The sequence below is a fragment of the Pongo abelii genome, chromosome X (genome assembly GCF_028885655.2).
Source record: "Pongo abelii isolate AG06213 chromosome X, NHGRI_mPonAbe1-v2.0_pri, whole genome shotgun sequence".
Lineage (NCBI taxonomy): Eukaryota > Metazoa > Chordata > Mammalia > Primates > Hominidae > Pongo > Pongo abelii.
This window is the reverse complement of record NC_072008.2, coordinates 134,093,318-134,120,594: the sequence shown is the minus strand read 5'-3', so window position 1 is coordinate 134,120,594 and position 27,277 is coordinate 134,093,318. Positions and strand designations below refer to the sequence as shown.

Below are 27,277 nucleotides of genomic sequence, written 5' to 3'. Positions count from 1 at the left end.
GAGATGGACTCATGTCCTAGTCCACTTTACCACAGGCTGATGAATGTGGCCTTAGGCCTTGAGGAAACATCAGCAGTAGTCAGTAAGTAACAGCCATGGGCCTTAGGTGAGGTCTGGTACTTCATTGATATGGGAGGGGGTGGGACTCAGGTGCAACCCAGTACAATGCCAGCTGTAGTGGCCATGGGTGTGCCTGTGTCTCTGTTATCTTCCTCAAGTTCATAAGGGCTGGGTATCTGTGAGTCTACAAGAGTCACGACATTTCTGTCTTAGTGCATCCTCTAGTGCTGAAGTGGCTACAGTGTTCACAGGCTCAGGAAATTCAATAGCAAATCCTCTTTGAATTATTGGAAGACCCACTGAACAAAAAGGTACTAAAAAGGCCATATTGTAATAACTGGAATAAAGACCCACTTGTTAATACACAGATATTGATGAACATCTACAAGCATCAAGAACATTCAGGGAAATATGACCTCATCAGAAAATCTAAGAAAGGCACAGTAGCTGGCATTAGAGTGACACAGATGTATGACCTCTTAGACAGAAAATTTAAAATAGCTGTCTTGCAGAAGCTCAGTGAACTTCAAGAAAACACAGAAAAACAATTCAGAAATGTATTAGAAAAAAATAATAGAGATTGAAACAATTTTTTAAAAATCACACAGAATTTCTAGAGCTGAAAAATACAATTAAGAAATTGAAGTATACATCAGATATTTTAACCACAAAATTAATCAAACAGAAGAAAGTAATAATGAGCTCTAAAACAAGCTATTTGAAAATACACAGTTAGAAAATAAAAAAATGAAAAGAGTGAGAAAGAATTAAAAATGTTCATAAGATCTAGAAAATAGTGTAAAAAACAAAATCTAAATGACATTGGCCTTAAAGAGGGAATAGAGAAAAATATAGGGGTAGAAAATTTATTTTAAAAAAAACAGTAGTGGAGAACTTTCCAAATGTTAAGAAAAATAAAAATATCCAAATACAAGAACGTCAAAAAACACAAAGCAAATTTAACTCAAGTAAAAGGAACTCGAGGCGTATAATAATTCAGCTTTCAAATGTCAAAGAAAAAGAAAGAATACCAAAAGGAGCAAGAGAGAAGAAGCCAATAACATATAAACAAGCTGTGATACATTTGGCAGCAGACTTTTCAGTGAAAACCTTACAGACAAGGAGGGAGTAGGTTGATATATTCACAGTGCTGAAAGGTGAAAAAAACTCTCAACCAAAACTATTGTACTCAGCACAGTTATCTTTCAAACATGAAGGAGAATTAGACTTTCCCAGACAAACAAAAGCTGAGGAAATTTATAACCACCAGACCCATTTTACAAGAAATGCTAAAGGAAGCTTTCAATCTGAAATAAAAAGATGTTAATCTGCAACAAGAAATCATCTGAAGGTGTAAAACTCACTGGTAAAAGCAAATGTGCAGATAATTCTGAACAGGCTAATACTGTATTTTTGGTGTGTAAACCATTCATATCTTTAGTATAAAGACTAAAAGAAAAATCTGTCAAAAATAATAATAAATATACAATTCTGTTAAGAAATGGGTTACATAAAAAATAAAACTTGAGACAACAAAATGTCATAAAGGAAGAGATAGATTTAATTTGTAGAATATTTTAGTTTTTTCTTTGCTTGTTAGTTTCTTTTCTTTGTGATCAAAGTTAAGTTGTCATTAGTTTAGGATAACTTGTAACTGTAGAATAGTTTTTGTAAGCCTCATGATAACCACAAAGCAAAAACCTATAATGTTTATACTAAAAATAAAAACAAGGAATTAATGAAACCACTGGAGAAGATTAAGTAAAATTAAGTAAACAAAACTGACAGAAAGGAAGAAGCAATGACAGCAGTTACAAAAACTATAAAACAATAAATGGCAATAGTTTTTAATTATAAATAATATTAAATATAGATGGACTAAATTATCAAATTAAAAGACATAGAATGGCTGAGAGAAGTTTAGAAAAACAGGACCCAACTATTTGCTTACTACAAAAAAACCTCATTTCACTTATAAAGAAATGCAAAGATTGATTCCATGTGTTTGCTATTGTGAATTGTGCTGCAATTAACATATGAGTACATGTCTTTTTGGTACAATGATTTATTTTCCCGTGGGGATATACCCAGTAATGGGATTGCTGGGTTGAATGGTAATTCTGTTTAAAGTCCTTGAGAAATCTCCAAACTGCTGTCCACAGTGTCTGAACTTGTTTACATTTCTGCCAACAGTGTGTAAGTGTTCCATTTTCTCCACAGCCTTACCAGCATCTGTTATTGTTTTTACTTTTATGAAATTATGTGCTTTACAGCGACATAAATGCAGCTGGAGCCCATTATCCTACAGAAAACCAAATACTACATGTTCTCACTTATAAAAGTGGGAGCTAAACATCGGATACATATGGACACAAAGATGAGGACAATAGACATTTGGGATTACGAGAGGGGGCAGAAAGAGAAAGGAGAAAAGGCTGAAAAACTAACTGTTGAGTACTATGCTCACTACCTCAGTGATGGGATCATTCATATCCAAAACTTCAGCATCATGAAATATAACGATGTAACAAATCTGCACATGTATGCCTTGAATTTAAAATAAAAGCTGAAATTATGAAAAAGACACATATAGCCTGAAAATAAAAGGATGTAGAAAAAATACTACATGCAAATGGAAATTTAAAAAGAGCAGGAATAGTTATACTTTTATCAGATAAAATATATTTTAGTAAAAAATGTGTATGAAGAGATGAAAAAGTTATATAATGATAAAGAAGATAATTCAGCAAAGGAAAATAACAATTTTATTATTCCCTTTTATTCAACATAGTACTGGAAGTTCTAGCCAGAGGGATTAGGCAAGATAAATAAGTAAAGGACATTCCAATTTTAATGCAAAGTATATAAATGTCCTTTTTCACAGAGGACACAATGTTATATTTAGGAAAACCTAAAAACTCCACACACGAAAAAATATTGGGACTGATAAATGAATTCAGTAAAGTTGTAGGATACAAAGCCAACATATAAATATCAGTAGGATTTATATATGCCAACAGCAAACAATCTGAAAAATAAATCAAAACAGTAATACTTTTTACAATAGCTGCTATATATGCATATTTTATATGTAAGATCTTTCACTGGTTTAGTTAAAGAAATACAATGGCTGAGCTAATTTACATTTCTACCAACAACGTATAAATGGTACCTTATACACTGAACAAATTGAAGGGGATACAAAAATGTGGGAAAATATTCTATGCTCACAGATGAAAGAACTAATGGCGTTAAAATGCCCATATTACGGAAAGTGATTTACATATTCAATTCCATCCCTATCAATATACCAGTGATATGCTACACAGGAATATAATAAGTACTAAAAGTTTTATGAAACCATCAAAGACCCTGAATAGACAAAGCAATCCCCAGCAAAGAAAAAAACAAAACAAAAAACAAAAAAAACTGGAGGCATCATACTACCTGAATTCAAAATATACTACAAAGTTACAGGAACCAAAACATCATGTTACTGACATAAAAACAGACACATAGACAAATAGAACAGAATAAAAAAGAAACAGAAATAAATTCACACACTTAAGCAAATGCACTATTGACAAAACCACCAAGAACTAACAATGGGGAAAAAACAGTCTCTTCAATAAATGGTGCTGAGTAGAATGTCTATTATCAAAAGCACAGAAAATAATAGATGCTGGTGAGGATGCCAAGAGAATACAGAGAAAGTAAAACGTTTAGTGAGAATGTAAATTAGCACAGCAAGTTTGAAAAACAGCATAGAGGAATGGATAAAGAAAATATGGTATATATATACAATGAAATATTATTCAGCCATAATGAATAAAATCCTGCAATTTTTCAGTAACATAGATAGAATTGGAGGTAGTGAGGAGTTTGGTGTTTACTAGAGACAGAGAAGGGTATGGGGCAAAAGGGAGATGAGCAGGAGTTGGTTAATGGGTATAAAATATATTTAAACAGAATTAATAAGTTCTAGTGTTTTATAGGAGGGTAGGGTGAGAATAATTAATAAAAATTTATAATATATTTCAAAATAGTTGAAAGGGAAGATTTTGAATATTTGAAATATTCCCTACACAAAGAAATTATAAATATTTGAGGTGATGGGCATTTCAATTATCTTGATCATTACATATTGATATGGTTTGGCTGGGTCCCCATCCAAATCTCCACTTGAATTGTATCTCACAGAATTTCCACATGTTGTGTGAGGGACCCAGGGGGAGGTAACTGAATCATGGGGGCTGGTCTTTCCCATACTGTTCTCATGATAGTGAACAAGTCTCATGAGATCTGATGGGTTTATAAGAGGTTTCTGCTTTTGTTTCTTTCTCATTTTCTCTGTCTTTCGCCATGTAAGAAGTGCCTTTTGCCTCCCACCATGATTCTGAGGCCTCCCGAGCCATTTGCAACTGTAAGTCGAATTAAACTGCTCTTTGTTCCCACTCTCAGGTATGTCTTTATCAGCAGCATGAAAACAGACTAATACAGAAAATTGGTACCAATAGAGTAGGGTGTTGCTGAAAAGATACTAGAAAAGGTGGAAGTGACTTTGGAACTGGGTAATAGGCAGAGGTTGGAACAGTTTGGAGGGTTCAGAAGAAGACAGGAAAATGTGGGAAAGTTTGGAGCTTCCTAGAGACTTGTTGAATGGCTTTGACAAAAATGCTGATAGTAATATGAACAATAAGGTCCAGGATGAGGTGGTCTCACACGGAGATGAGGAACTTGTTGGGAACTGGAGCAAAGGTGATTCTTGTTATGTTTTAGCAAAGAGACTTGTGGCATTTTGTCTCTGCCCTAGAGATTTGTGAAACTTTGAACTTGAGAGAGATGATTTAGGGTATCTGGCAGAAGAAATTTCTAAGCCGCAAAGCATTCAAGAGGTAACTTGGGAGCTGTTAAAGCATTCAGTTTTATAAGGGAAGCAGAGCATAAAAGTTCAGAAAATTTGCAGCCTGACAATGCAATACAAAAGAAAATTTCATTTTCTGAGGAGAAATCCAAGCCAGCTATAGAAATTTGCATAAGTAACGAGGAGCTGAATTTTAATCCCCAAGACAATGGGAAAAATGTCTTCAGGGCATGTCAGAGGTCTTCATGTCAGCCCACCCATCACAGGCCCGGAGGCCAAGATGGAAAAAGTGGTTTTGTTGATGGGGTCCAGGGCCCTTGTGCTGTGTGCAGCCTAGGGACTTGGTGTCCTGTGTCTCAGCTGCTCCAGCTGTGGCTGAAAGGGGTCAACATACAGGTTGGGCTGTGACTTAACAGGGTGGAAGCCCCAAGCCTTGACAGCTTGCACATGGTGTTGAGCCTGCCAGTGCACAGAAGTCAAAAACTGAGGTTTGGGAACCCCCACCTAGATTTCAGAAGTTGTATGGAAATGCCTGGATGCCCAGGCAAAAGTTTGCTGCAGGGGCAGGGCCCTCATGGAGAACCTCTGCTGGGGCAGTGCAAAAGGGAAATATGTGGTAGGAGCCCCCATACACAGAGTCCCTACTGGGGCACTACCTAGTGGAGGAGAGGGCCACCGTCCTCTAGACCCCAGAATGTTAGATCCACTGACACTTTGCACTTGTACCTGGAAAAGCCACAGAGACTCAATGCCAGCCTGTGAAAGTAGCCGAGAGGGAGGCTGTACCTGCAAAGCCACAGGGGTGGAGCTGCCCAAGACCATAGGAACCCACCTCTTATATCAGCATGACCTAGATGTGAGACCTAGAGTCAAAGGAGATCATTTTGGAGCTTTAAAATTTGACTACCTCACTAGATTTCGGACTTGCATGGGCCCTGTATTCCCTTTGTTTTGGCCAATTTCTCCCATTTGGAATTGTTGTATTTACTCAATCCATGTACCCCCATTGTATATAGGAAGTAACTAGCTTACCTTTGATTTTACAGGCTCATAGGTATAGTGTCTTGCTTTGTCTTAGATGAGTCTTTGGACTGTGGACTTTTGGTATTAATGCTGAAATGAGTTTAAGACTTTGGGGGACTTTTGGGAAGGTATGATTGGTTTTGAAATGTGAGGACATGAGATTTGGAGGGGCCAGGCATGGAATGATATGGTTTGGCTGTTTCCCCACCCAAATCCCAACTTGAATTGCATCTCCCAGAATTTCCACGTGTTGTGGGATGGGCCCAGGGGGAGGTAATTGAACCATGGGAGCCAGTCTTTCCTGTACTATTCTCATGATAGTGAATAAGTCTCATAAGTTATGATGGGTTTTTCAGGGGTTTCCGCTTTTGCTTCTTTCTCATTTTCTCTTCCTGCTGCTGTGTAAGAACTACCTTTTGCTGTGCAGAAGCTCTTTAGTTTAATTAGATCCCATTTGTCAATTTCCGCTTTTGTTGGGATTGCTTTTGGTGTTTGAGTCATTAAGTCTTTGTCCATGCATATGTCCTGAATGGTATTGCCGAGGTTGTCTCCATGGTTTTTATGGTTTTAGGTTTTACATTTAAGTCTTTAATCCATCTTGAGTTAATTTTTGTATAAGGTGTAAGGAAGGGGTCCAGTTTCTGTTTTCTGCATATGGCTAGCCAGTTTTCCTAGCATCATGTATTAAATAGGGGATTCTTTCCCCATTGCTTGTTTTTGTTAGGTTTGTCAGTGAAAGAAACTATTTTCAGAGTGTACAGGCAACCTACAGAATGGGAGAACATTTTTGCAATCTATCCATCTGACAAAAGTCTAATATCCAGAATCTACAAGGAACTTAAACAAATTTACAAGAAAAAAAACAGAAAAGAAACCATCAAAAGTGGGCAAAGGATACAAACAGACATGTCTCAGAAAAAGACATTTATGTGGCCAAGAAACATGAAAAAAAGCTCATCATCATTGGTCATTAGAGAAATGCAAATAAAAACCACAATGAGATACCATCTCATGCCAGTTAGAATGGCAATTATTAAAAAGTGAGAAAAGAACAGATGCTTTTGAGGCTGTGGAGAAATAGGAACGCTTTTATGCTGTTGGTGGGAGTATAAATTAGTTCAACCATTGTGGAAGACTGTGGTGATTCCTCAAGGATCTAGAACCAGAAATACCATTTGACCCAGCCATCCCATTACCAGGTATATACCAAAAGGATTATAAATCATTCTCCTATGAAGACACATGCACACATATGTTTATTACAGCACTATTCACAATAGCAAAGACTTGGAACCAATCCAAATGCCCATCAATGATAGATTGGATAAAGAAAATGTGGCACATATATACCATGGAATACTATGCAGCCATAAAAAAGAATGAGTTCATGTCCTTTCCAAGGGACATGGATGTAGCTTGAAGCTATCATTCTCAGCAAACCAACACAGGAACAGAAAACCAAACACTGCAGGTTCTCACTCATAAGTGGGAGTTGAACAATGAGAACAAATGGACACAGGGAGGGGAACATCACACACTGGTGCCATCGGGGGCTGGGGAAAAGGGGAGGGAGAGCACTAGGACAAATACCAAATGCATGTGGGGCTTAAAACCTAGATGATGGGTTGATAGGTGCAGCAAACCACCATGGCACATGTATACCTATGTAACAAACTCCCACATTCTGCACATGTATCCCTAACAAAGTAAAATTTTAAAAAAGAAGTGCCTTTTGCCTCCCACCATGATTCTGAGGCTTCCCCAGCCATGTGGAACTTTAAGTACAATTAAACCTCTTTTTCTTCCCAGTCTCAGGTATGTCTTTATTGGCAGCATGAAAATGGACTAACACAACATCTATCAAAAAACACATGTACTTCCTAAATATATCCAACTTCGTTTATCAATAAAAAATAAGAAATTAAAGCCAGAAGGACCTATGTTTAGCAGAGATTGGATCAAAATTTTCTAACAATGTAAACCCTTCACCAAGGGGGTTCATTGAGTTCTACAAGACATTTAAGGCATTAATACAAATTCTTTACAAACTCTATCAAACAATAGCAGAGAAGAAAATACTTCCCAACTAATTCTGAGGCCAGTGTTTGATAAATATCAAAATCAGATGAATATATTACAAGAAAAGAATATTACTGGCCAGTATCACTTATGAATATAAATGAAAACAATCTCAGAAAAACACTAGCAACCTGACTTCACCAATGTATAAAAGAATTACCCAATATGATCAAATGGAACTTTAGTTAGAAATTCAAAGTTGTTTCAACCTCTGAAAATTAATTAATGTAATATACCATATCAATAGAATAAAATAAAAATTATATGATTATGTAATTTCTGTAATAGTTTCAGAAAAATTATTTGAAAAACCCAATAACACTTCATGTTAAAAATACTCAACAGACACTGTCTGTTGTCATCTGCACTTGAGGTTTTAGGCTTTTGGCAATCAAGGACAGAATACATAACTGAGAACGCTGCCAAACAAATTCAGACCCCAGCTTATCTTTGCCTGTGCTTCCTCACTTAGTCTAAGAAAACCCAGGCTGAGGTCTCAGGAGGAGATCTCCATTCTTTTTCCAGAGAAGAACAGGATGGCCATGTCCTGGGAATCATTGACCTTCAAAGACATGTTTGTGGACTTTGTCCTGGAGCAATGGCAGCAAATGGACTCTCCTCATAAGAATCTTTACAGGAATGTCATGCTTGGCAGCTACAGCCACCTGGTGTCCATGGGGTATCTGGTTGCCAAACCAGATGTTATCTTCAGGTTGGGACTAGGCGAAAAGTCCTGGATGGTAGATGGAGGAAACCCAATGAAGATCTGTCCTGAAATCTAGCAAGTTGATGAGCAGATAGATTACTAAAAAGAAAGCCCACATAAACCTCTGTGGTAAGCTGCACTCATAGGCAAGAAAACACTGAAGGATGAAAATGGTCAAGAATGCAGAAGACGTAGAAAAATCATTTATCTGAGAACAGACTTTTTTCGATAAGACAAAGACTCTCTAAATATTATTCATGGGGAAGATGTTCGAAACATAATTTAAACATTCATAGTCAAAATAGAGGCTATGTAAGAAAGAAAGATGAGAGATGTAAGGTGTATTGGAATTTACTTCTAATCTTGATGCCTGTGCTAGTTTTGCTGTTGCATCTCATCCTGCAAAAGTTATGGCCAGAGTGCATGATAAGTGCCTACTTATGATAAAAAAAGACATTGCATTTATAGGTGGAAGACATGAATGGAAACATGCTCCAATTGACAGCAATCAGGTTCGGTATTATCCACAGTTTCAGGCATCCACTGGAGATTTTGGAACGTATCCCCACGGATATGTGGGAACTACGGTACGTTGTTACACTATGCATCAAAAATTCGCTGAGAGTAAACATGTAAACCTAATGGATATCAAAACACTGCAGATATCATTTAGCCTTTATTAGGTATAATAAAAATCAAAGTTATAATATTCAAAGAATGCCATAAATGTTATAAATTATTTTTAAAAATACAAAGTAAACATAAAAAACACTCAATAGACTATGAATAGAAAGATCCTTGCTTGACTTGATAAAGTAGATGCATAAAAAACCAACAGCTAGCATTATAAGTAGTGGGGAAAGATTGATTTGTTTTTTTACTAAGATCACAAAAAAAGATGTTTACTCTCACTATATCTATTCAACATTACACTGAGTTTCTATCCAAGGTAATTAGGAAAAATTAATGAAAACATACAGCTATAAAAAGAAGACATAAAATTATTTTTACTTTCAGATGGTATAATATGGTATATTAGTCTATTTTCATACTACTTTGAAGACATACCTGAGACTGGGTAATTCATACAGAAAAAAAGGTTTAATGGACTGACAGCTCCACATGGCTGGGGAGAGCTCACAATCATGGCGGGAGGTGAAGAAGGAAGGAACAAAGCCAAGTCTTACATGGCAGCAGGCAAGAGAGCCTGTGCAGGTGAACTGCCCTTTATAAAACCATCAGATCTCGTGAGACTTATTCACTATCATGAAAACAACACAGAAAAATCTGCCCCATGATTCAATTATCTCCCACCAGGTCCCTCCCACAATATGTGGGGATTACGGGAGCTACAATTCAAGACGAGATTTGGGTGGGGACGCAGCCAAACCATATCATCTCGTATGTAAAAAATCCTAAGTTGTCTATTGAAAAACTATTAGAAGTGATAATTGAAGTCATAAATGTTGCAACATATAAGATAAATATGCAAAATCAAATGTATATCTATCTGGAAGCAGTAAGAAAACTGAAAATGACCTTTAAAAACTAATTAAGTTTATAGTACCATTAACAAAAATGCTTAAGAATACATTTAACAGAATTGCAAAACTTGTACTCTGAAATGACAAGAGTGGTAAAGAAATTAATGAAAACCTACATAAGTGAATATAAATCCCATGCTAGTGAATTGTAATAGTAATTTTTCTTATGATAGCAAACTGCTATAATATTTATTGCAATTATCAGAGGTAAACAAGCTGATTGTAAATTTATATATAAATTGTTGGGACATAGCCAATACAGTGTTGAAAAAGATGTACAAAATAGAAGGGCCCACACTTTTCGATTTTTAAAATTACTGATTTTGGAAATTGCTACAAAGCAGCAGTACTCAAAAGTGTAGTACTGACATAAGAACATACATATAAATCAACAAAATACAATTGAAAGTTTAGAAATACACCCTTACATTATGGCCAATTGAGTTTTGACAAAGATGCCAAGACCATTCAATGTGGGGAAGAATACAGTTTTCAACAAATAATTCTGGGACAACTTGATATCCACTTGCAAATGTAGGAACTCAGCTACCTCACACCATGATATGGTTTGGCTGTGTCTTCACTGAATCTCATCTTGAATTGCAGCTCCCATAATTCCCACGTGTTGTGGGAGGAATGGTGGGAGATAATTGAATCTTAGGAGTGGTTTTCCCCATACTGTTCTTGTGGTAGTAAATACATCTCGTGCGATCTGATGATTTTATAATGGGAAATCCCTTTTTCTTGGCTCTCATTCTCTCTTGTCTGCTGCCATGTGAGACATGCCTTTTGCCTTCTGCCATGATTGTGAGGTGTCCCCAGTCACATAGAACTGTGAGTCCATGAAACCTATTTTTTTAATAAGTTACCCATTCGCAGGTATGTCTTTATCAGTAGTATGAAAATGAACTAATACAGTTAATTGGTACCAGTAGAAAAAGGCGCTACTGTAAAGTTATCTGAAAATGTGGAAGCGACTTTGGAACTGTGTAACAGGAAGAGGTTGGAACAGTTTGGAGGACTCAGAAGAAGACAGAAAAATGTGGGAAAGGTTGGAACTTCCTAGAGACTTGTTGAATGGTTTTGATCAAAGTGCTGATAATAATATGGACAATGAAATCCAGGCTGAGGTGATCTCAGATGGAGATGAGGAACCTGTTAGGAACTGGAATAAAGGTGACCCTTGCTATGTTTTAGCAAAGAGACTGACAGCATTTTGCCCCTGCCCTAGAGACTTCTGGAACTTTGAACTTGAGGCATATGATTTAGGGTATCTGGTGGAAGAAATTTCAAAGCAGCAAAACATTGATGATGTGACTTGGGTGCTGTTAAAAGCATTCAGTTTTAAAAGGAAGACAGCATAAATGTTTGGAAAATCTGCATCCTCACAATGCAATAGAAAATAAAATCCCGTTTTCTGAGAATAAATTCAAGCCAGCTGCAGAAATTTGCAAAAGTAATGAAAAGTAATGGCTCTCATTCTCTCTTGTCTGCTGCCACGTGAGACGTGCCTTTTGCCTTCTGCCATGATTGCAAGGCCTCCCCAGCCACATGGAACTGTGAGTTTATGAAAAGTATACTTTTTTATAAATTACCCAGTCTCAGGTATGTTTTTATCAGCAGTGTGAAAATGGACTAATACACCTCATATACAAAAATTAACTCGAAATAAACAAAAGACCCAAATGTAGAGTGTAAAACTATAAAACTTTTAGAAGAAGGAATAGGTGCAAATACTTCTGAACCTGGATTAGGCAATGGTGTTGTATATATGACTTCAAAAACACAAGGAACAAAATAATAATACATAAATTGTACATTACTAATTTCTTTTAAAAGTTTGTACTTCAGAAAACACCGTTAAGAAAGTAAAAAGAGAGCCCATCAAATGGGGAAAAATATTGAATGAAATCACAGATAGGTGGCTTATGGAGGGTGGAGCAGGAGTGATAGGTTTAAGATGGCTGACTAGAGACATTGGACACTTGCCCTCTCTACAAGGAAGGATTCCAATTGGAAATAGATAATCAGACTTTGAATAGAACATCTGGGAGAGAACACTAGATTTCAACAGAGATGTCACAGGAAACACCCGAGGCACAGAGGAGATGGAAGTGAGCATCCATCTTGGCTGAGATTGGCTGGGAGTCCCAAGGGGCTCCATATTGCAGGGTAAGTGAAGGACCCTCAGTTGTCCAAATCCCCATCAGAAACTGCTACAATTTGAAGCACAGGAGAGCTCCTGTACCCGGACAAACTCTGAGACTACGTTCAGTGGTGATCTGGAGGCCCTGTGAGGGCATTACACTAGACAGGTAACTCACACTGGGTCACACAATCCCCTGAGAACTAAGCAGCTGCAGAACAGCACTATTGTGAGAACATAACTGTCACCAAACTTCATTAGACCCTGAGATCCGCAGCCCTCATATTTCCCAATTTTAGGAGGCCCCGCTGACATTCCACAGCATTCACCTGGAGAACTACAGTGGCACGACACAATCTGGACCCAAATGTGCTGCAAAGTCCTCAGTACTTTAGCCCATATAAAGTACCACTTCTTCAAAAAATGGACAGTGCAGCACACCAAGAAGGTAGGTCCCTGGGACAGAGGAAACAAGAGGATGATTTCCAGACCCTGAGATCTTTCTGGCTGGGGCTGTGAGAAGAGACTCTGCCTCCAGCAGTGCACCTGGCATCTCTATCCATAACAAAACTTAACCACAGCCACCACTAACAATAACCACTCTCCAAGCCATTGAGGAAATCAAAGATACCATTGATGCCATTTACAGCTGAAGAAATTATATAGAGACTACACTACCACATGCATCTGGAATCAAATCCAAAAAGCTGTACCCAACCAACACCATTGATACAGCTTCAGAAAAATATCCTCCTCTATGACAGTAAGTTTAAAAAATTAGAGAAAGTGGCTATTACACCAGGTATGAAGATATGAATGTAAGAACACAGGAAACATGAAAATGCAAGGACATGTGGCACCTCTGAAGGAACACAATAATTCCCCAGCAACACATTGAAATCAAGTAGAAATTCAGAAAATAATAGAAAATGACTTAAAATGTAATACTAAAGAAGGTTAGCAAGATAGAATTCCAAAAAGCAGTACAAATGAATCACAAAAAATTAAAATATTAATGACAAATTTACAAAAGAGATACATGTCACAAAAAAAAACAAACAAATTCTGGAACAGAAGAATTAATTGAAGAAGAGAAAATATATTTTAATTCTTCAAGAATACACTGGGTCAAGAAGGAAAAAGAATCTTAGTACTTGAAGACTGGTCTATGGAAATAACCCAGTAAAAGTAAAGAAAAAACAGAATGATGATCTAATATTGTCAGGGACATAGGAACTGGCCGAGATGTCATGATGAAGATGCCAAAAGCAATTATAACAAAAACAGAAATTGGCAAATGGGACCAAATTAAACTAAAGAGCTTCTGCACAGTAAAATAAACTATCAACAGAGTAAACACACAATATACAGGATGGGAAAATATTTACAAGCTATGCATCTGACAAAGGTCTAATATCCATAATCAACAAGTAACTCAAACAAATCCACAACCAAAACACAAACAACCGGATTAAAAAGTGGGCAAAGAACATAAACAGACACTTTTCAAAAGAAGACATACATACACTTTCAAAAGACATACATACACTTTCAAAAGAAGCCAACAAGCATGTGAAAAAATTCTCAACATCATTAGTCTTTGGAGAAATGCAAATCAAAACTACAATGAGATACTATCTCACACAGTCAGAATGAGTATTACTAAAAAGTCAAAAAATAACAGATGCTGGCAATGCTATGGAGAAAAGGGAATGCTTATACACTGCTAGTGGGAATGTAGATTAGTTGTGGAAAGAAGTTTGGTAATTTCTCAAAGAACTCAAAGCAGAATTACCATTCGACCCAACAATCCCATTATTGGGTATGTATCCAAAGGAATATAGATCATTTTACTATAAAGACACATGCACCTGTATGTTCATTGCAGCAGTATTCACAAAAGCAAAGACATGGAAACAACCTAAATGCCTATCAGTGGTAGACTGGCTAAAGAAAATGTGGTACGTGTACACCATAGAATACTATGAAGCCATAAAAAAGGAGCAAGATTACACTTTTTTTTTTTTTTGACAGCAGCATGGATGGAGCTGGAGGCCATTATTTTAAGCAAACTAATGCAGGAACAGAAAACCAAATACTGCATGTTCTCATTTATAAGTGAGAAAAAAACATTTAGCACATATGGTTACAAATAAGGGAACAACAGACACCAGGGGTTACTTGGTGGTAGAGAGAGTGAGGAAAGTGAAGATCAAAAAAAAAAAAAAAACCCAAAAAACTACTTATTGAGTACTATGCTTATCACCTTGGTGACAAAATAATCTGTACACCAAACCCCTGTGACATACAATTTACCTACACTGCCAACCTGCACATGTACTCCTGAAATAAAAGTTAAAAACAATTAATTATAAAATATACTAAAATGATTTTGTCTATTAACTTTGTATACTGTGACCTGGAAAAATTTGTTTTTAATTTTTATGAGATATAATTCACACATAATAAATTCATAATCCTAAGTTATAAAATACACTGACTTTTAATATATATGAAATTTTACAACAATCATTACTAATACCAGAACATTTTATTAACTCCAAAAGAATTTCCATATCAATTAAAAATCACTCTCATTTCCCTCTACCCTAGCCCCTGTGACCTGCTAATATACTTTCTGTGCCTATGAATTTGCCTATTCAGGATATTTCATATAAATGGAATTATAACCTATGTGTCTTGACACTTTAAATAGGCATGATGTTTTCAAGTTTCATCCATGTTGTAGCATGTATCAGTACTTCATTCCTATTTATGGCTATGAACTGTTGTTCACTTTATGGATATGCCAAATTTTGTTCATCTATTTATCAGTTGATAGACATTTGGGTTATTTCTACTTTTTGATTGTAAATAATGGTGTTATAAACATTCATGTTCAGGTTTTTGTCTGAACATATATTTTCATTTTCCTTGGTTATATGCCTAGGAATAGAATTTCTCAGTCATATGGCAAATCTAGATTAATTGTTTTTTAAAGTTATTAAATAGATTTCCTTTTCACTGGCAATATCTGAGTTCAGAGTTCTCTAAATTCTTGCCAACATTTCTTATTGTGTATCTTTTTTTGATTACAGCCATCTTAGTGGGTGCTATGTGATATCTCATTGTGGCCAAAGTTTATATAGGTTGTTTTTTGGCAGGGTTGGTATTTTAGGCTTTCCTATGTAAACAATCGTGTCTCTTGTAAGTAACATTACATAGTCTACATTTCCAAACTTTATGCCCTTCATTTATTTTTCTTGCCTTTTAGAACTAACTATGACTGACAGTGCAAGGCCCAATATTTATGATGAGAACAGATATCCTTATGGTCTCAAGATAAATCTTACTTGGCAATGACCTTTTGTATATATTGCTAGATTTTTCCCTCTAAAATTTGTTAAAAACGTGTGCTTTTCTATCATGTGGGATGTTGAATTAACAATTTTTCTTATATGTTTTAGTTTTGTTATCAGAATAACTCTGGTCTTATAAGATGTGTTGATAATTGTCTTCACTATTCTTTTCTGGAAACTTTTGGTTTGGGTAAAATAAATACTTTCATTCTTTAATTATTTGGTTGAATTTGCCAATAGCCACCTATGCCAAGCATTTAATTTGATGAAATATATTTTAATTATGAATGCAGTTTTGAATATTTTTTAGAAAAGGAGTACTGTGACTTTATTGATTCTTGTGTGAGCTTTGATATTCTTTCTGTTTCAAAAAATGTCTCTACTCCATCTGTTTTATTAAAAGTATTTTTCACTCTTTATCTTTTTGGAACATTTTGAGAAGAAATGATATTATTTTTAAGTGTTTGGTAGGATGTAGAATTGAAGCCATCTGATCCTGAGCTTTTATTTGATATATTTTTAATCATTCAATCTCCTCACTCATTATGAGTCTGTTTGGATTTTCTATTTTCATGATTTAGTGTCGGTAGGTTTTATGTTTTCAGAAATTTATTCATTTATTTTATGTTATTCAATTTTTTGAAATATAACTTTTTATAATAGTCTCTTATGTCCCCTGGTATTTCTGTGGTATTAGTTGTAATATTCCCTATTTCATTGCTGATTTTATTTTTTTCCTTTTCTTTTTTAGTCTAGCTAAATATTTGCCAATTTTGTTACTCTTCTGAAAAAATACACTCTTAATTTTGAGGATATTTTCCATTATTTTTCTAGTCTCTCATTTATTTCTGCCCTGGCATATATTATTTCCTTCATTTTACCAACTTTGTGCTTAGTATTTTTTTAATTCCTTGAGATGTAATGTTAATTTGCTTATTTGAGAGCTTCCTTCTTTTTTAAGGCATTTATTGCTATGAACTTCCCTCTTCTAACTGATTTTGCTAACTCCATAAGTTTTGATACGTTGTGTTTACATTTTTTTGTGTCAAGATATTTTAAAATTTTGTTTTTCATTTGTTATTTGATCCAATGGTTGTTCAGGAGTGTGTGCTTTAATTTCCACATACTTGGGAGTTTTCCAATCCAATTGTTGTTATTGGATCCAATCTAATTGTTTTCCAATCCAAGTGTTATTGTTATTGTGGTTAGAAAAGATACTTGATATAATTTCAATCTTCTTAATTCTTAAGGCTTGTTTTGTAGCCTAATGCACCTATCCTGAATAATGTTCTCTGTGCGTTTGATAAGATTGTGTATTCTGTTGCTATTAGTTGGAGTGTTCTCTTAGGTCCATTTGGTCTAACATAAAGTAACAAGTCCAATATTTTGTTTTTATTTCTCTATCAAGATGGTCTATTTATTGGTAAAGTGTGTTATTTAAGTGCCCGACTAATACTGTATTGCAGTCTCTCTCTCTATTTCTACCAACGTTCTCTGTACATATTTATGTGCTTTGATGTTGGCGATATATACATACACACACACATATATACATATATAGTATTGTTATATCCTTTTGACATATATATTATTGTTATATCCTTTTGACAAATTGATCTCTTCATCACCTATAAAAAAACTTTATCTCTTTTTTTGGTTTTTGACTTGAAGTGTATTATGTCTAATACAAATATAGCTACCCCAGGTCTCTTTTGGTTTCCAGATGCATAAAATATCTCCCTTCATTATCAGTCTATGTATGTCTTTAAAAATGATGAGAGTCTTTTGTAGGGAGCATATACTTGCATATTTTTGAAACCATTTAGCTATTCTTAAAGGTGTCCAATAAATCCTTTAGGCTTTATTTCTTTTCATTCTCTTTTCTTTTATTTCCTGTGATAGAACATTTTCAAATGATCTTTGAGTTCACAGAGTCTTTATTCTGCTTGATCAATTTTGCTAACACTCTCTATTATATTATATTTTTATTTAATTAATTGTATTCTTCAGCTCTAGAATTTCTGTTCTTTTATGGTTTCTCTCTGTTAAACTTCCTTTTTGTTCACATATTGTTTTTGTATTTGACCGAATTGTTTATCCATATTTTCTTGTAGCTTACTGAGCCTCTTAAAACAATTGTTTTGAATTCCTTATCAGAAAATCCACAGATCTCCATTTTTTTTTGAGATCATTTACTGGAAAATTACTGTGTTCCTTTGGTAGTGTCATGTGTCCTTGGTTTTTTATAATTTTTGTTGCCTTGCATGGATGTCTGTGCAATTTATTGAGAAATCACTTCCTCCAAACTTCTCATACTGCTTTCACTGGGGAAAGACCTTAACCTACTTGTAGGTGTGAGTGATGGCTAGGTGAGTGGAGGGTGGGGGAGTACAGCAGTTCCAGCTCTGGTGAGGGTGCATCAGTGTCATCTCCATGTAGGTTTGTCATCTGAGGTCAGTGTCAATGAAGATTTTGGGGGTCCTCAGCACACAAGATGGTAGTTGTCTGTGGCGGCAGTAAGGACCGTTGGAATCTTCTGTGGCAAAAGCCACTGACATACTCTTGATCTCTTTTTCTCCTACAAGGAAGCTGGAGCCCAGGGTATCCCTCTAAAAGCCAGGTACACCACATGGGTGGACTTGTGATAGTAATGTCACTAGTGTCTATGCATGAAGCTCATGGAGCAGCCATAGACTTGGGATCAGGAACACTGGCATGCATGGAGAGACCACAACTACTGAAATTAATGCAGCAGTGGCACCAGTGCACAGGGTACAGGAAACCCCACTGCTGCTTTGGTAATAATGTACAAAGTATGGATGCTTGTGGTACAGCTGGGGATCTGGAACCCAGAGCATGGGTTTTCACAGACTATATTGGCTCTGGTTCCTGAGCATGGGAGCTCTTGCTACAGGGTGGCCCTGGTGTCCTAGGCATAGGTAATCATGGGAAGATTGTGGTTCTTGGGTCTGGGGCACACATGGGGTTTGGGAGATGGTTGCTCCAATCCCAGGACAGCGCAATAGCATTGCCTTCTTGGGAGGGATGGACACTGCAGCATTTCTCTCTTAAAGGGGTTCCACAACATTAATGGCTATTGGACTGCCAGTGTCCTCTACAGATCAGACCACTGGATACTACGGTGGCCCCTACCAGGTGGCTGATATTAATAGTCCTTACCCTTTTTCTTTGTTTCTTGGAATCTCCAGGCATCTCAAGTATACCAGTCTCCTCAACAATCCTTTCTGTGTGCTTCTTTCCTTTTTTTTTTCTTTTTTTTTCACAGTGCTGCTGCTGCAAATATATATATATGTATATATATATGAATTTTTATATATTTCAGGATATTTAAGGTAACTTTGAGTTATTTAATCTTGCTTAAATGTATTTTTGTCAGTGAACACACTGTTATAGGTCAAAATGTGTCGCTTTTCAAATTAATTTGTTGATGCCCTATATTCCTATACCTCAGAATAAGACTATATTTGGTGATAGGGCTTTAAAGGGGATGATTAAGGTAAAATAAGGTCATGTGGATGGACCGTAATCCAACATGACTGGTATCCTTATAAGAAGAAGATATTAGAATATCGACAACACACAAACTGAGGGAAAACCATGTGAGATCACGGCAAAAAAGAGGGCATTCGTAAGTCATGGGCAGGTGCCTCAGTAAAAATCCAACTTGGTGACACCTTAGTCTCGGCTTTCTAATCTCCAGAATTGTGGGAAAATTAATTTCTGCTGTTTAAGCTATCTAGTGTGTACTATTTTGTTAAGGTAGCCTTTACAATCTAATACATAATTTTGATTTTAAGATTTTACATTTATTGTGGCTTTTTATGGCCCAAAATACTGTCTATCATAGTGATTTTTCTGTATAAGCTAGAAAATAACATGTATTTGGATGTCTTAAAAATAAGTTTTATACATTCTAACCAATGCAATTATCTAAATTATTTTCCTTCTGTTATTCTGTTAATTATTTGAGAAGAGTATTGAAATCTTCAACTATTATTTCAAATTTGTGTGTTTATCCTTTATTAGTTTTTGCTTCATGCATTTTTGAAACTCTGTGATTAAATTATGAGCCTATTTAGAATATTTATGTCCTTACAAAATAGCACTTTTTATCTCTATTTTTTCTAATATTAACATAGCCACTCCGTCTTCCTTTTGATTAGTGTTTGTATAACATACTATTTTCATTTGCTTTTAACATATTAATGTTCTTATATTTAAAGTTTGTTTTATGTAAACCACATGCATTTGAATTTTGCTTTCATATACATTATGATAATCTATTTTAGTTAGAAAGTTTGGCTCTGTTCTTTACAATATGTTAGCTGCTAGCTACATGTACCTATTGAGTACTTGAAATATGACTAGTCTCAATTTAGATGTGTGAAAAGTGTAAAATAAACATGTGATTTTGGAGACAATCTGGAGACAAATGATATGCAATATCTTATTAATACATTCTTCCATTGATTATATGCTGAAATTATAGTATTTTAACTACACTAGGTTAAATAAAATATATTACTGAAGTTAATGTTTACATTCATAATATGACTACCAGAAAATTTAAAATGCTGCATATGATTCACATTATATTTCTTTGAGACAACGCCTGTTTTACCATTGGGATTTAATGTACTTATTGATACTTTGTGGTTTAAATCAGTTATGTTACTATTTATTTTCTCCTTCATATGTTATTTGTTCATTTATTTTTACCTCATTTCTTGCTTTATTTGGAAATAATAGAAAGATAATTTTATTTTTTCCCACCAAACGTATTACTAACTATATTTGTTTTGCTTTTTATTGATTGCTATAGAAATTTCAATATACATATTTAGTTTATTATAGCCAACCTTTAATTAATATTATATTGCTTAATTGCCTTACAATTGAAAATTTCTATTTCACCCTCTGGGCTACCAGGTTATATATTTTAATTCTATGTATTTTATAAACTGTGTAATTTTGCTTTAAATAGTCAACTATCTTGTAAAGAGATCTTTAAAATGAAAATATACTTACCACCCACAAATCTTTATATTTATATATTTTTGTATATAGTTTCTATTACTATTTATACTTTTATGAATGCCCAGATTTCCACATGTATAATTTTACATTTTTCTGAACATTTTATTAACATTTTTCTGTGTGTGTGAAGGTCTGGTGATTACCAACACTTTAACTTTTGTCTTAAAAATATTTATCTTTAATTTCTGAATGCTGTTTTTGTTGGGTATATATTTCTAGGTTGACAGTGATTTTCTTTACTTTAAAAATGTCATACCTTCCCTCATGGATTGAATTATTTTTAACATGAAGCCTACTATTGTTATTATCTCTTTTTTTGTATATATGTTAATCTTTATGTAATGTCTTCTTTCTCTGTCTATATTTAAAATTTTCTCCTCAGTGTCTTCAGCAATTTGATTATGATTTGCCTCAGATGATTTCTTCATGTTTTTTAATGTAATTTTAAGAACTCTAGTTTTGATCAACATTTGAATATATTTTAGATTTGACCAACTCTACCCAACTAGGTCAAATCTGAATGAGAATTTGTGTTCACCTTATCTTATGTAAAGTGTGGATTTACTGAGCATGAGACTAATACATACTTAAGTATTTTCCTACCTGCTTCTTTTCTCTTGCAACATATGGATTCAGTAATGTAACCATACTCTCCCTCTTTTCCTTCTAGCACACTTTTCCTTTAAATATTGGAGACCTCAAAATAATCTTTGAAGAAAGGCACAGACCACAGACTGTTTCTGTGATTTATGTTTTCCTTTCTTCTGGGCATGTACTTAGTTCTACCAAAATAAACATCAAAACTGATTGAGACCTGTCTTAGATCCTTTTTGGTTTACAAAATGGCCACCAATGGAAGGGACTCTGAGTGGAGGTGGCCTTTGACAAATCTCCTATGGGTTCATGGCAACAGTCTGGACTATCTTTATTGCTCAAGCTCAAATTGTCTTTATTGCTCAAAGACAATTTGCCAAAGTCTGGGAGCTTCCCTCTCCACATAATCTATGATCTCACTAAATTTGGTTGAGATCTAAGGTTTATTTTGCTGTACAGCTCCTCGTTTTGGAGTTTTACTCACTTCCAACAAGGAAAGCGAGTTTTCCTGCCTCCATCATGATGGAGGACAGGCAACTCCTTTCTGGAATTTCAGCTCACTTACAACAGGGAAGGCAAGTTTTACTTTTTTCCTGCTTCTGAGATGGTAGGGAGCAGGCTTCAGGCCGGGCACCATTTGTAGGTAATTAGCTAAATTGGCATTTTGTCTTGAAAATTCTCCTTAAGGACTAAAAGTTAAGATTCACAACCAGCCACTGACTAATTTCTCCTTACCTTAAGAGTGTTTTGTTGTTGTTTTCATCTTTCTTGCACTGGATTTGACCAACTCTACCCAACTAGGTCAAATCTAAATGAGAATTCCAAATTATGGGGAACCAGGGTTTTGAATTGGCTAAAATTCCCTGCAGATGCAAAAATAACAAATAACAAATGATGATCAAAAAAAATTTTTTTGACTTCTTGAGGGATTTCATTTACATAAGAAGGTTGCCTTTTACTAACTAAGCTGCCTCTAGTTTGTCTGGTTTTCTTCTGAGAAGAACAATAGTGGCCATTTCATGCTATATTTCAGTAGCTAAGATTCTGCTCTTTTCACTGTGGCAGCCTGGATTTGGCTCTTAAATAAAATCCTTTCTGGTTTGATATTTATGTTAACTTAGTATATCAGCTGTTTGTTCTAGCTAAAATAGAGTAGTGAGAGATTTGAAAGAATTTTTTTAGGAGCTTTATGGTTAAAGTCAACTTAATTAAAAGCTGGTATCTACACTACACTACACACACACACACACACACACACACACACACACACACACACAGCCTTTATCTTTATGTTTCTTCTCTTTTTATCCTGCTTTTGGGAATTTTTTTTTCCAGTGGACTGAAATTCTCTTCAAGAAAACACTATGTGCTTTGTTTCTTTTTTTTACTTCCTTTCTTAAAAAACTATTCTTTCATTTACTTTTCTTCCACTTTATTCCTCTTTCCCCTTTGCCATCTTCTGTACCAAGTGAAAAGACCTAGAGAACCCTTCTAATCACTCAGACTCCTTAAATAACTCAGAATAAAGATGCCACTCACCCCTCTTTTAGGGTCTTCTGCTTTCTTTGTGAAGTCACTAGAGCCAAAGGCAGATTCCCCTCAGGTCCAACTCTGTGCTCTTTTGCATTGTGTTACCTGATCTTTTTAGCTTTTGAGGGTATCAAAAATCACTTTTAATACAAAGTTTTTTATCTTGGTATCTGTAATAGCTTGATAATTGATATATTTTTGGAAATGATTAAATGGCAGTTGTTTACAGTAAATAGTTATTGCTACAGGGGCTACTCTTTATATGTTTAAGATAAGAAAGAGTGCAGTTCAGACATGTAAAGAAATACAATTGTATTTCTTTAAAACAAAGTACACTGTAAAGAAAAGTACACTGTAAAGGCATGACGTGGCATAGTCCCATGATATCTCTCTCTTTTTGGAGACCCAGCATTCAGTGTGGGCTCCTCTGAGAGCTCAGTGGTACAGTTAAAACATAAAGACTAAATTTAGAACTACTTATTTAAATAAAATTGGTCCCATTATAAAATCCTTTGGTAGATTTTTATAATTTTGTGTTTGACTTGGCATACATTTTTAATCTTCCTCTAACACAACCAGACTTTCTCTCTCTGTATTTTGATATGTAAATTTTTGCTATCTGTGTTTCACCTTAGAGGTGTTTCTTTAGTATGCAAATTTAGGGCTATCTAGCTGACAATTGCCTTGGATAGTGAAATAAGTTATCAAAAAATTGAAATTCTAAAATAAGAAAGAAAAAAACAGTCTTATAAATTTATAAGATCTACTCCTGACTATGTGTCTGTGTATGTATTTTTATGTTCTTCATATAATGTTTCACTGCTCAATATATATATATATATGATCTAATTAGTTGGCTTAAATAGTAAAAAAAAAAATTTTATCAGAAAAGTAGAAACTTTAATCCTAAATGCTTTTTCAAGTTCATTTGACTTAAGTAAATTTTTAATTAATAAGCTGAATTTAAAATTATCGGTAAAATAAAATTAGAAATGTCTTCAGAATGGTCAGCATACATTATTGTTTAGATATATTGGTCAAGCAGTTTTTTATTTTATCTCTACTAAATATGATAAGTTGTCAAAATTTGGCATGGGGGTTATAAAGCTATAAACGCCTCCCAAAACAGAATTATCTTTGTGTACTTTTTTGATAAATAAGACATCTTAATATTGTTAGTTTAATAAAAACAGCTAAATCCTGAGCTATTAGCAAAAGACCCGTTTATGTAACCTTAAGTTTCTTACTTAGGTAAACACTAGAAATTCACAAGCTCTAAAAATGATTAACAGAGAAATTAAACGATGGCAATTGCAATTTTCATTAAAAAAAACTAGGTCAATTATTAATAAATAATAAATCAATTAGGTAAATGTAAATGAATAAAGGCTTGAAAATAAGCTTTTCATATAATTTAGAATCTAAGGCTATATTAAATAAAATAATAGATATTTATTAAATATCTGGGTCATTTCTAATTAAAATATATATATAAGAGAAAAAAATTCTAAAAAATATGTTTTTATTAAAGAAAAGTAATTTTATATGAGAACGAGTGTTGTATGGTAAATTTCTGTCCTAATATGAAATAAGTAGTTATTTAAGAAAGATTTTTTTTAAGATAAAACACAAAGTCCAAGTTTGTTGTCAATTACTTGTTTAAGTCCTAATAATGTTTGCATAAAGAGGAATTAAAAACATCTTTGTGATTAAGTTGGCTATAATTAAAAGGAAATCATTTATAATAATTTTTATAGAGACTGAGGTTTGATATTAAAAATACACTGATACACTAAAAACTGGTTAGAAAAACAAAATTTTTACAAGGTATTAATTTACTCAAAAAATTAATAAGAGATTTTAATTTTAATCCAAACATTCAACTTTTATTGGTTCTTACTCTTTTCAGGTTTTTTCTCCTTTTTGAGAAGACCTGAGATAATAACTTTCTCCTTCAAATTTTTCATCAGCTCCCGTAATTTTTTCCTTAGGTTCTAACTGCTGTTGTAGCCTGATGTTAAAAATGTTTTATTCTAAAGGTATAAATAAAATGTTCTCTTCCAATATAACATTCTGTACTCATCTTTTCTTAATATGTCTAAATTGTTCTATGAAACCAAAAATATTCACTTATTACCCAGGATGTACTCCTCCAATGTCTAATTAATTCAAGTACCATTTTCATTAGTTTTGACTTGCAGGTTATCTAAAAGGACTCCCCATGGGGAAAAGTCATTACATTGCCGTAGGTCTTTTTTTTGCCTTTTGGTAAATGTCCTAACAAGAAGATTTTATGTTTTATCAAAATAATTTTTATGTCATCGTTATTAAGCTTTTGATTCACTTAGGAAAACTGAGATTAAAATTAAATAAAATAAGATTATTACATCCATGTCCCATTCTGTATTGCTTTCAAAGTCCTTGTTCTGTCAAGTTACAGGGCTTTGACACCTGGGTCTAAAAAAGACATCAACTCTTGCTAAATCTTAAATATTGACAGCAGTTAAAGCCTCATCTTCAAATCCCAGAGAAAATGACAGTCAAAATAAACTGCATTCATGAGACACATGAACATACAACTATCCAATATTTTTAGGCCCGTGTACTATTACAAAAGAGCTGGGTGCACGAGATTGTAAGGGCCAACTTTGAGAGAGAAAATTATCTCAGAGTTTTTCTATAAATTAAACACTAACATAAAATGCACACTAATGCAAACCAGTGTCTGGATCCCTGTGCCAGGTTAACAAGGTTTTCTTTGAACATTAACCCACCATTTCATAAACAATTGTAAAAGATTATAAAAAGATTTATGAAAATTATATCTTATGGTCAAGATGATTAAAATTTAATGGATTTATTTGTAAGATTTGAGAGACAGATTTAATTTAATTAGCCTCATACTGTCTTTACTACGACTTATTGTTTGGGAAAGTAAGTCTCCTCTTTCAAAGAGTAAAGGTTTTTTCTCTTTTTTTGAAATCATAAAGTTATCATCTTAGCTAAATGAATGATTTATTTTACAATGACTTATGACTCTATTTCTTGACATTAAGTGTTTTAAACCTTTGGCATTTGACAAACTTTCCAAAATCACATTCTAAATTCAATGTTTCTTACTTCATTACTTTATTTTGTAATATAATAATATTCTATTGTTTTGTATAATAAGATAATACAGAAAGCATTGTCAAATATAAAACAATGTTCAACCCTCTTTGGATTGTATTTATATAAGTGTGTTATTAATTTTTGTTCCAAAATTGTATGAGATTCCTGTGATTCTGATATTTATTAATGTATACTATGAAGTATTATAGTAATTATGATTAATATGTTAAATTGTTGTATGCCTCAGAAGTAACCAAATTTTCTCACGAATTTTGTCTTTATGGCTGTTCTAAGACTTTTGTCATCCACAATTGTTTTACTTTGATACTTTTATAGGGAAGTTAATAATCAGCTATAGTACTCTGAGGAGCACTCATAAATATAGATTCCTGATAAATTTAGAGTTTGTGCCATTGGAATAGAGAAAACAACTTCCAGGACTCTCATGGATAACTAATGTATTCATCAGGATTTCTAATCCAATATTGAGCACAATAGGAGTAAATTGCATGAACTGAATAAATAGAAGAGTGAACAAATACTTTTATGACTTTTTGTTTAAAACATTTGCTGATTCTTTTTGTTTTGTTTTTCAGAGCCAAGATAACCTTTTCTTCTGTTAAGCTACTCACAGCTTTTAACAATTGAGTAAAATATGCTCTTATGACCAAAATGTAAAACATAATTTGTCAGTTTCAAAATTTGGGAGCTTTTTGTGAGAATTCTTAATTTATGATAACATAGTTACTTGCATAAGTTAAATAAGACTCTGATTTCTTGTATAACAGGACATGTTGGAGACACACGTTATTTTACCAAGGCTTTGAGTGGAATGGCATATTTTCAGATGGCCTTGAGAAAATGAGGCTGACTTACAGAGACAAGAAAAGCCCCTTGGAAAAACTGGCCTCATTCATTGTCCTTTACAGGGTCCTGACCTATGGAAAGTAAAGAATGTTACTTTCTGACAGGCCCAGAAACTTCAAATGTTCTTGGACCTCAAAAAGAGAGAAATTCACCCAATTCATAAAGGTATTTGCAGGCACAGATAAATCCTTGGCTGATCTCAAGGCTTTAAAAAAGGTTTAATCTTAGATTCCTTATGAAAAAGATTCCAGAAAACCCATTTTTTTAAAAAAAGAGCTTACATGGCATATTATTATTATTGCTGCATTTCATGTAAATAACCAAGCCAAATATGAG

At 34.3% G+C, this 27,277-nt stretch overlaps 1 pseudogene; it reads left to right on the top strand.

Annotated features, from left to right (window-relative positions):
• Positions 1 to 8,386: 8,386 nt before the first annotated feature.
• Positions 8,387 to 9,061, top strand: LOC100456250 (KRAB domain-containing protein 4-like; annotated as a pseudogene).
• Positions 9,062 to 27,277: the final 18,216 nt, after the last annotated feature.